We start from the raw sequence: 9,640 nt of genomic DNA on the forward strand, positions 1-9,640 counted from the left end.
ATATGTATTTATTATATTAAATACTAACATACTAACTTGTACAAATTATATTACTAACACATGTGTATATATGTAAAAAAAAAAAACAAAAATACTCCACACTGTCCAGAACACCCAAGTTGAGATGTGAAAAGGCCATGAAAATACGAAGAAGAAGAATTAATTCACTCGACTACAAATAGACCAATAGGCGAGTCTCACGCCGACTATCGAATGAATTAGTAATTTCCAAACTAATGAATTCACTCGATTACAAATAGACCAATAGGCGTGCGTTAAATTCATTCGACTACAAATAGACCAATGGGCGAGTCTCACGCCGACTATATAATGAATTAGTAATTTCCAAACTAATGAATTCACTCGACTACAAATAGACCAATAGGCGTGCGTTAAATTCATTCGACTACAAATGGACCAATGGGCAAGCTTTACGCCGACTACTTTCATCAACTACTTTCATCGCCAACTAATTCGTTATTACGTAATGGGCGCTGGGATCTGGCGGACGTGATAGTTGAAATAAAATGATTTTGTTTTTTGTAGTTATGTCAGCACAGATAAAATAAAAATGTATATTAATGTAATTAATATATGAAGTGCATCATTTTACAATAACAATAAAATAAAGTGACGTTTGTTTATAGGTCTGCTGCCAGCCTATTTGTGTACTTAATAATAAAACAATTTATATCAAATCCATCCGATCTGAAATATCAACACAATAACAGCTGATTGTAGTTTTACATGCGTGACCTAAAGTATATACTCTAAGGACCTAAACAATAAATATGAAACAAAAATATTTTAATTTTCATCCTTTGGCAGGTAAATATTAGGTTATGTCAAGTAATGATAACCACAGACTATAATTATACCCTTGTAAATATTCTAAATACCATAAAGTAAGGATCGTGGTTTACATTATTATTATTGCCATGGTTAAAAATAAAACAAACTGACGTACCTAATGTTCGGATAATTTATATAGCGCCATTTTTGTGAAAATCATCTCCTATGTAGGTTTATAATTTGTTGCTCTACGGGTGGTATTTTCAAACCATGTCTCCATTTTCCCATTTGTTTGTTTAAAAATCAGTATTAATTTGTTTTTGAAAAAAAAAATTTTTTTAATTACTTTTTTATTAGGGTTACATACAATAAACTCACGACTTTTTTTATATTCACGTCCCGGCTTTCTAGAAATAAAATCCTTATCAGAACGTGACTTATGTTTTTCATTATAAGTTGAGGTTAAATAAAAATTCAAAACATTTGAAAATGTTTTAGAATGTAACTAACTCTAAGTTTCCATGCAATGTAGGTATCGTTTTTTGCTTGTGTTCATATTGTTATTCCTTTATATTTGTGTTGTTTTTAATTTTAATTTGTAAATCTATGTCACTTGTTTTTGGCCGATGTTATCACATTTTGGTAGAAGGCTCTTTTTCTTATAAAGGAAAAAAAAGTACTTTCCAAAGCATGGATATTTCTCCCGAAAAACGGAGTTTGTCTTTGAATAAATTTCTGTGTCTATTGTCTATGGTACACCGGAAATAAATGATTCATTCGAATGATTAATTCGATTATTTCCTTCATTCGATTAGTAAATTTAGTCGATTATTTTTATCTCTACTTGACAGTCGAGTAGAAGCACAGACAACAGATATAGTAGAAGTAGACCAAAGACCGAAGACCGAAGCGCGCCGAAGCAGATGACAGATGAGACCATAGACAAAAGACACATAAAATGTATAAATCACGCAGGCTTAGAGATGCAAGGCGGTAAAATTACCGCGCTATTTTAAGGGAATTTTACCAGATTTTGGTAAAATACGGTATTTTTCGGTAAGAAACGAATTTGACGTACTAATTTTTATTTTTCAAAGATATTACATATACGGGTAGCTTTGTTTTATGATACTTTACATATCGAGATTTATTGGAAGTATGGGACATTCAAGGTCATCCGGGATGTACTTTTTAAACTTTTTTTTATAAAAAAGGTTATTAAGTTTTGAAACTAAACAGGATCGGTGGACATAGGGTCCTTGGTAAAACCTTAAGTTTGTGACCTTGAACGACCACCGCTCAAGCCGCGGTTTTGAAAAAATGGTGCTTAAAATCAGTTTTTTATGTATAATTACGTCCCTGAAAGTTTTATAGAAAAAAATATACTAAAGTCTGAGAAAACAAAATTTACTTAAAAATCTTAATAAATTATTTTTTATTAGGAACAATACTTTCTAAAATACACGTTTGAACATCAAATACATTTTATCAAAATAGCGGAAAAGCGCTATTTGCACTAACTTTTTACTAATTATTTGATAGTTGACCTACTAAAAGTCATCATCATCATCATCATTCCATGTCCGCTATCTAGATGGAGCATATGGTGTTCACAAAGATCCTCCAGGCATCTCGGTCGGATGCCAGCTCCTGTGCATCCTCACAAGCCAGGTTCGCATCTCGTAGTTGTGACATGAACTACCAACTAAATTAGCAGCGGAGGTCTAAGACGCCGAGAACTTGATGCCTCGTTAAGCAGGCTAACCTGAAGTAGCATTATGTCATTTTAAATTATTTTTATATTAAAATGTACACTGTTTAAAGTATTTGTTATACCTACCGCCTGTATATTTGGAAATTTTAATACTTTTATCAGAATGGATGAAAAATTTTACCAAAGGGCGCAGTAAAATACCCGTAATTTTACGATAATTTTCGTAAATGACAGTAGGTAATTTTACCGTGGAACATGGTGACTTTTTATTTGTTTTTTTTTAAACTTAGTTTATTTTACCTGGACACACAGATTTAGCTTTATTTGTACAAATATGTTAGATCATTTTATAAAAACTGTTTACTGACATTAAGATGGCGTCATTTTTATAAATCGCTAATACTTTTTTTTATAAAGGTTTTATCTACTTTTTTCAAAGGTTGTTATCCTTTTTACAAGAATACGAGGGGGACCCAAAAAAAACGGGAATTTCGTCATAACTTCTTTTTAATTTTTTAATATTTTTACACCAAATTTTAATCACCTTCCAAATGTTATCTTTTTACTACAACGCACTTCTGCAAACGATCCTTCCATTGTTCAAAACATTTTTTAATTCACCTATCGGGATGTTCTTTAGCCCTCCCAGCAATTTTTGTTTTACCTCCTCCACAGTGGCAAAACACTTTCCTCTCCTCCTTTTGAGTCTGGCGAACGAAAAGAAATTGCAGGGGGCTAGATCCGGTGAGTAGGGGGGGTGAACAACTGGTGTCATGCCGTTTTTAGTCAAAAACAGGCAGTTTTCAGCCAATACAAGACTTTCTAGTCATTCTTCCGATGTCGCACAAGCCACTTGCTAGTAAATCAATACAGTTTGTGGCGCAACTGTCGGCGGCGTGTGCCCAGCCACGCCGTGCCGGCCGGCGTCCTTCTAGACGAACCGCCAATTTATCCGTTTCCATTCGAAATCGCTGTCACACTGCTCTCTGTGTTTTTGCACTTTTTCTTCGAAATACCGAGTTGTTGCGTACCGAATCGTAATTCTACGAAAAAACTACATCGTTTTCCGAAACGATATCCACATTTATTTAAAGAACGGATCAATCGTGTTCAAAGTCCCAAATTTATGAATTTATCCGATGACAAGATTAATCGACGTTGTTTTGTATGCATTAAACACTTCAACGCATTCAACTTTAGCCAATACAATGACATCCAGCTTTTACTGTGCTCTGTGCCTACCATTGGATTGCCAGGTAAATTACATGATATTTCATACATAATTATTTCAAGAATTTGTCTCATGTTGCACGTTTATTCGTCCCGTTTGCCTGCCCTGCAAATTTATAACTCATAGGGAAAGCATACTTTTATTAATCTGGACCCATTTTACAATTAAAGTTATTAGTATTTCTGCAAGAAAAATATATGTACGACTTAGGTTAGCTTTCCACTGTAATTGCACCTTATTTATCTGTCTTGTGTCTATACAATTGCAAGTCTGCTTTTGGAATGTGGTGTTTGTGATTTGTCTTACAGTTTTGCTATATCGTTCCATATTTTTTGTCTCAATCGGAGTTTATATTGTTTTTACAGTTGATTAATCGGGTTATAATGTATGTACAAAGTTGGCGTAGTGCCTTTTCCTGCAACTTCCGACATTTTTATTTGGTCATTATTTACAAACAATTACTAGGGTGGCATGGTGTGTATACAATTGTAAGGATGTGCTTTTGCAATGTGGTGTTGGTAATTTGTATTTTTTTTACAGGGTTTAACAAGTCACCATCCAAAGAAAATAGTTTTCATTATTTACTTGGTGAACAGAGTTCGGGTATGTATTTCTATAATTTTCACATTTCCTTACACCCCTTCTTTCAGACTTATGTTCTATCTCAGTTATTATATTATCGTTAATGCTTTCTACACGTCCTAACCATCTCAGCTTATTCTTTTCTATTCGTTCAAGCCTTACTCGATCTTTCAAGGTTTTTCCTGAAATTCTTGCATTATGTTATCTGGTATGATGTTCATTTTATTTTTATTGTGAATTACAGTCGGCGTAGCTGTTACTGAAGAACTCCCCTGTGCACTCCCGGAAGGCGTTGCCAGTTGCAGTGGTACGACTTTCATCCAACCTATTTCTGGTTTGTAGTAATATTTTTTTATTTTTGTAATAAAAATTTACAGACATACATATTTATATATAAGAGAAAGAGAAACATCTTTGTTTCTTTGTTAAAAAGAAAAAAATAAGAAAAAATACATATAAATTCAGGAGAGTTCAGTGTGTGTAAGAGTTAATGGGAGATTTACATCTTGGTTTGCGATCTCAAAAGGCATGAAACAGGGATGTGTAATGTCACTATGGTTGTTTAATCTATACATGGACAACTGTATGAAAGAGATAGAATGTATGGGTATTGGAGCAAAAACTGATAATTTTTCAGTCAGCTGCTTGTTGTATGTTGATGATGCAGTTCTGTTAGCAAGCAGCAACGAGGATTTGCAACAAATAGTCTCTAGAATGTATGATGTATGCCTGGAGAGCCAATTGGCGATGAACCAAACTAAGTCAAAAGTGATGATATTTGAACGTAGTTATACAGAAAGCAGCCAGCCATAGAAAAGTGAAACTGAGATAATAGCCATTTTGTGAAAAGGGTGAATTATAAAATCTACACAACAGTTGGAATGTTTTTGACTAACAAATGATAACAATGAATACATAAGTTTTTTTAAATATTACAAACAAGAATCTTATTATGTATTTGACAAGTTTAAATGATTTTTATAGTACCATAAGATTTTTCTAGTTTTGTGGGTGTTTTCTGCAAATTTACAAATGCCGTTTTTGTGATCGACAAAGACTACAGCGTCTGAGCGTGGGCCATTCCTTTTTTAATTATTAAAAAGTTTATAGCACATTTATATCGTATGACATGACCATGAAAGTGACCCTCTCAGTTGAAACAAATTTCTGACCCATAATTTTCTCCAGCAAATCGGCATATTAAAGCTGTTTGTATTTTCGAAGAACTTAAAATGTATATATACAGTTACTTGTCCGACTCATTGACACATTGTCACATAAAGTCAGCAAGGGTGCTGGCTTTGATGGCATACACCCTTTTTTTATTTCTAAATGTATTAAACAGCTTGCGCGTCCTCTTACTTATCTTTTTCAATTATCAATAAAGGAAGGCACGTTTCCTGAAATATGGAAAAAGGCAAATATTACACCTGTGCATAAAAAAGGAAATAAGAGTCTTGTAGTAAATTATCGACCCATTTCTCTTCTTCCCATTTTTAGTAAAATCCTTGAAAATATAGTAACCGATCAGCTCTTCGATGTTATAAAACCACATATTAATCCCAATCAACATGGATTCTATAAGAAACGGTCAGTTGAATCAAATCTTTGTGAATTTACCGATATTGTTTTGAATGCAATGGATGCAGGTTTTCAGGTAGACGTTTTATATACGGATTATTCAAAGGCTTTTGATAAAATAAGTCATTTGGTCTTACTTCGCAAGCTTTGGAACATCGGTATACGGGGGAATCTGTATCGTTGGATATGTTCCTACATTAGTAACCGCAGTCAATCGGTCTCACTCAAGGGATTTAATTCATCATTTAAACCAATCCCATCAGGTGTCCCTCAAGGTTCGCATCTTGGACCCTTATTTTTTATTATTTATATCAATGATATAAGTTTATGCATTCAAAACTCAAATTTTTTGCTATACGCTGATGACAATAAAGTATTTAAAATTGTGTCTTCAATAAATGATTGCAAAGTTCTTCAAGCTGACTTAGATAGAATCTGTTGCTATTGCAAGGACAATCAGTTATTATTGAATTCTGATAAATGTCTTGTCATGTCATTTACTCGAAAGAAAAAAAGTATACTATTTGACTACAAACTATCTGGGAAAATTGTCAATCGTTCAATGAAAGCGAGAGATTTGGGTGTACTGATGGATGATAAGCTTTTATTTAGAGATCACATAAATACAATAGTAGATAAGGCGTACAGACTTCTAGGGTTTATCTTACGAATCTCCAAGCCATTCTCATCACCAAATACATTAAAACTTCTTTACTATACTTATGTGCGAAGTCAACTCGAATTCGCTTCATTAGTATGGTCCCCTCAATATAATGTATATATTAATCAAATTGAAAACATTCAAAAGAAATTTATAAGGAGCCTGGAATATCGTTTTGGTAACATTGAAAATGATTACAGCGCATCTTTGATCAATTATAATATAGAATCACTACAAAAAAGGCGCCTTAGATATGATTTAATTTTTCTTTTCAAAATTCTCAATAACATAGTTGATTCGCCGTATCTTTTACAAAATATTGGTTTCCGTTGTCCTCTTCGCTATACTAGATTAAATTCCCTTTTTTATGTACCAACTTGTAAAAACAATTATACCTCGAATTCATTCATTAGACGCACCTGTAGAAATTATAACGAACTCAGTATTGATGTAGACATTTTTAACTGCACGTTGCGTTTGTACAGAAAATTTCTTCATGGGGTCGATTATTTGGGATAGTTGCTGAATGTACATCTTGAGTGGTTTATGCTATGCATATGTGCCGCATGTAATGTATATGTTTGTATATGTTTTATATGTGCGTTCATGTGTGTGCGTGGATGGCTCGGAGTGTACATTCGGTATTTTTATTTATTTTAATTTATTACCTCCATGGAAAACGCAAATGTCAACAATTATCTTTTTTTCACTTAAAATTCTTATTTATTTTTTATTTTTTGTCACATTTAATGTTTATATCTTTTTAATTTATGAAAACTTAATTGGTCTTTTTATGTTAAAAAATTGTTGTTTTTAATACTGATTTTGTATGACTGTATGTTTTCTAAATAAAATAAAATAAAATAAATAAATAAAATATTACTAATTAATAATGTTTTTAGATATCAACGCTGATGACATATCAGGCCCACTGCGTATTTCTGGTCTGAGTGCACTCCAGCAGAGTAATGTAGTCCAGTAGTCAATGTTAATATTTAGATTTTTCAATCACTTATATGATATTTGAGGAAAATAATTGTATTCTGTGCTTTCCCCGCTATTATACCCGACCCAGTGATTACGAAAATATTGATGTACTTCGTTGAATAACTAATTGAATATTTTAACTTTAATATAATAACTCTTATCTAGTGAGGTCCCAATATCACCGGAAAACCCCTTAATTAAGAATATAAACAAATAAGTAAAGAGCCATAAAACATAAAAATAATTTACCATGGAACCTAATGTTTGTCAATTAGGATGTTTGAATATTAAAAAAATAATTTGTTAATTTATTATAATGGGTACCCACAGTAATGGGAAATTAAAATGTTTTAGCTGTTCATTAGGTATTAATTATTACTCTACAAAAAAAACTTAATTATTATTATACAAACTCTATTCTACAAACTATTCTACAAACAAAACGTAATTGTGGTAAATGAGGTATATCAGCTCGATATTGATCCAAGAATACTTCAGAAAAAGTTTCTTCGATTTCTTCCTTAAGAGTCATATAAACTATCATCACATCACTTAGAAGTTGATCGTTATTGTCTAATTCACTTTCGGAATAGGTTGAGCTGCTAAGTCTCCAAGTTTCTCGGTGAGGTACTATTATTTCTATATCACTTTCACTATCCGTTATCATTTTGAATGATATATTTTGTAAATTTATTCACAATAAAAAGGACGCTTTGCAGAGTTAAATTGTTTGTTAGAGTAACAAAGTAAGATTAAATATATACATATATAAATGTAAAAAATATGTAATTTACCACAGCTGTTTGTAATTTCGGCAACTGTTGTCCATCTCGCTCAATCCATTATGCGTGAACTAGCTATTAGTGAAACGGAATATTTTTCTTGGAAGAAATATCAATTTGTGAGACAGTTGCACAAAAACTTTTTTTATTTTTTATTATATTATTACAACTACCAAGAAATAACATAACTTCTTAGTACATTTACCAGTTATCTTTAAGTTTCAATCTAAATAACTCCCTACAAACATTTGGACATACTCTTAAAATATTGTTGATTAAAAAACTTGCATAAAAAAATTAAAGTGTTTTTAGGCATTACCTAGGAGGTGAAATAATTTATCTAGATGAAACTCACCGACATCAATAAAGGTTTGATGCCGCCCGTCAATTAAAAAATGCGTTTGTAGTGTCTAGAGGCGATTATTGTAATGGTATCTATGCAGGTCTACCAATGAACAAAATGACTCGCCTACAATCTGTATTGAATACCGCAGCGAGACTTATTTTCGGAATCTCTAAGTTCAGTCATATCACTCCACTACTTCGGGAACTACACTGGCTACGTTTTCCACAGAGGGTGGAATACAAACTCTGTTGGCTTATGTATATGTCACTGCACAACTCTGCTGTAAATAAAATAAATATCCTGAAACAGGAAACCCGTGAATTGTACCTTCGGGGTGGTACTGAATATAAAGTTCACGGGTTTGAAATTGAAGGCCATGAAATCGTACAAATGTTTGATGTGCCACATCTTTTGAAGGGATTTAGAAATAATATGCTAGTAAAATGTACATTTTATTCAAAATTCTGTATCAAAAATAGCAAAGTGGTCCCATATTGTACAATCATACACATACGATCAAGCAAGAGGGGAAGACTTTTTCCAAATGCACAAATTAACAGATTGTCATATTTTCCCTGATAAACTTAGAAAAATGAAGGTCAAGGTTGGTGTTCAGCAGGACAGTAGGAACTACCATGAAATCTTTGGCAGATACTGTGGATGATATTGACGATGGGGCATCGCAGACTGCTGATCTTGTCTTATTTATAAATAAACTTATCGACAGTTTAAATGGCAGTTCTCTCAATGCTGATAGTATTATTTGTAAATACCGTTGTGGAGTCAGATTAACATCTCCCTACTGGAAATTTTGGCAGGAAGCTATTTCCATCTTAAAATCAGTAAAATTTCTAGATTCCTAAAACCAAAAAATATCAATACCACCTACAGTGCGTAACTGGATTACAACTCTGGAAGCAATATCATATTTGAGTAATAAATTACTTACATGTTATAAATTTAC

Source organism: Micrasema longulum, unplaced genomic scaffold (assembly GCF_059751315.1).
Source record: "Micrasema longulum isolate JH-2025_06_02 unplaced genomic scaffold, ASM5975131v1 h1tg000097l, whole genome shotgun sequence".
In the NCBI taxonomy this organism is placed as follows: domain Eukaryota; kingdom Metazoa; phylum Arthropoda; class Insecta; order Trichoptera; family Brachycentridae; genus Micrasema; species Micrasema longulum.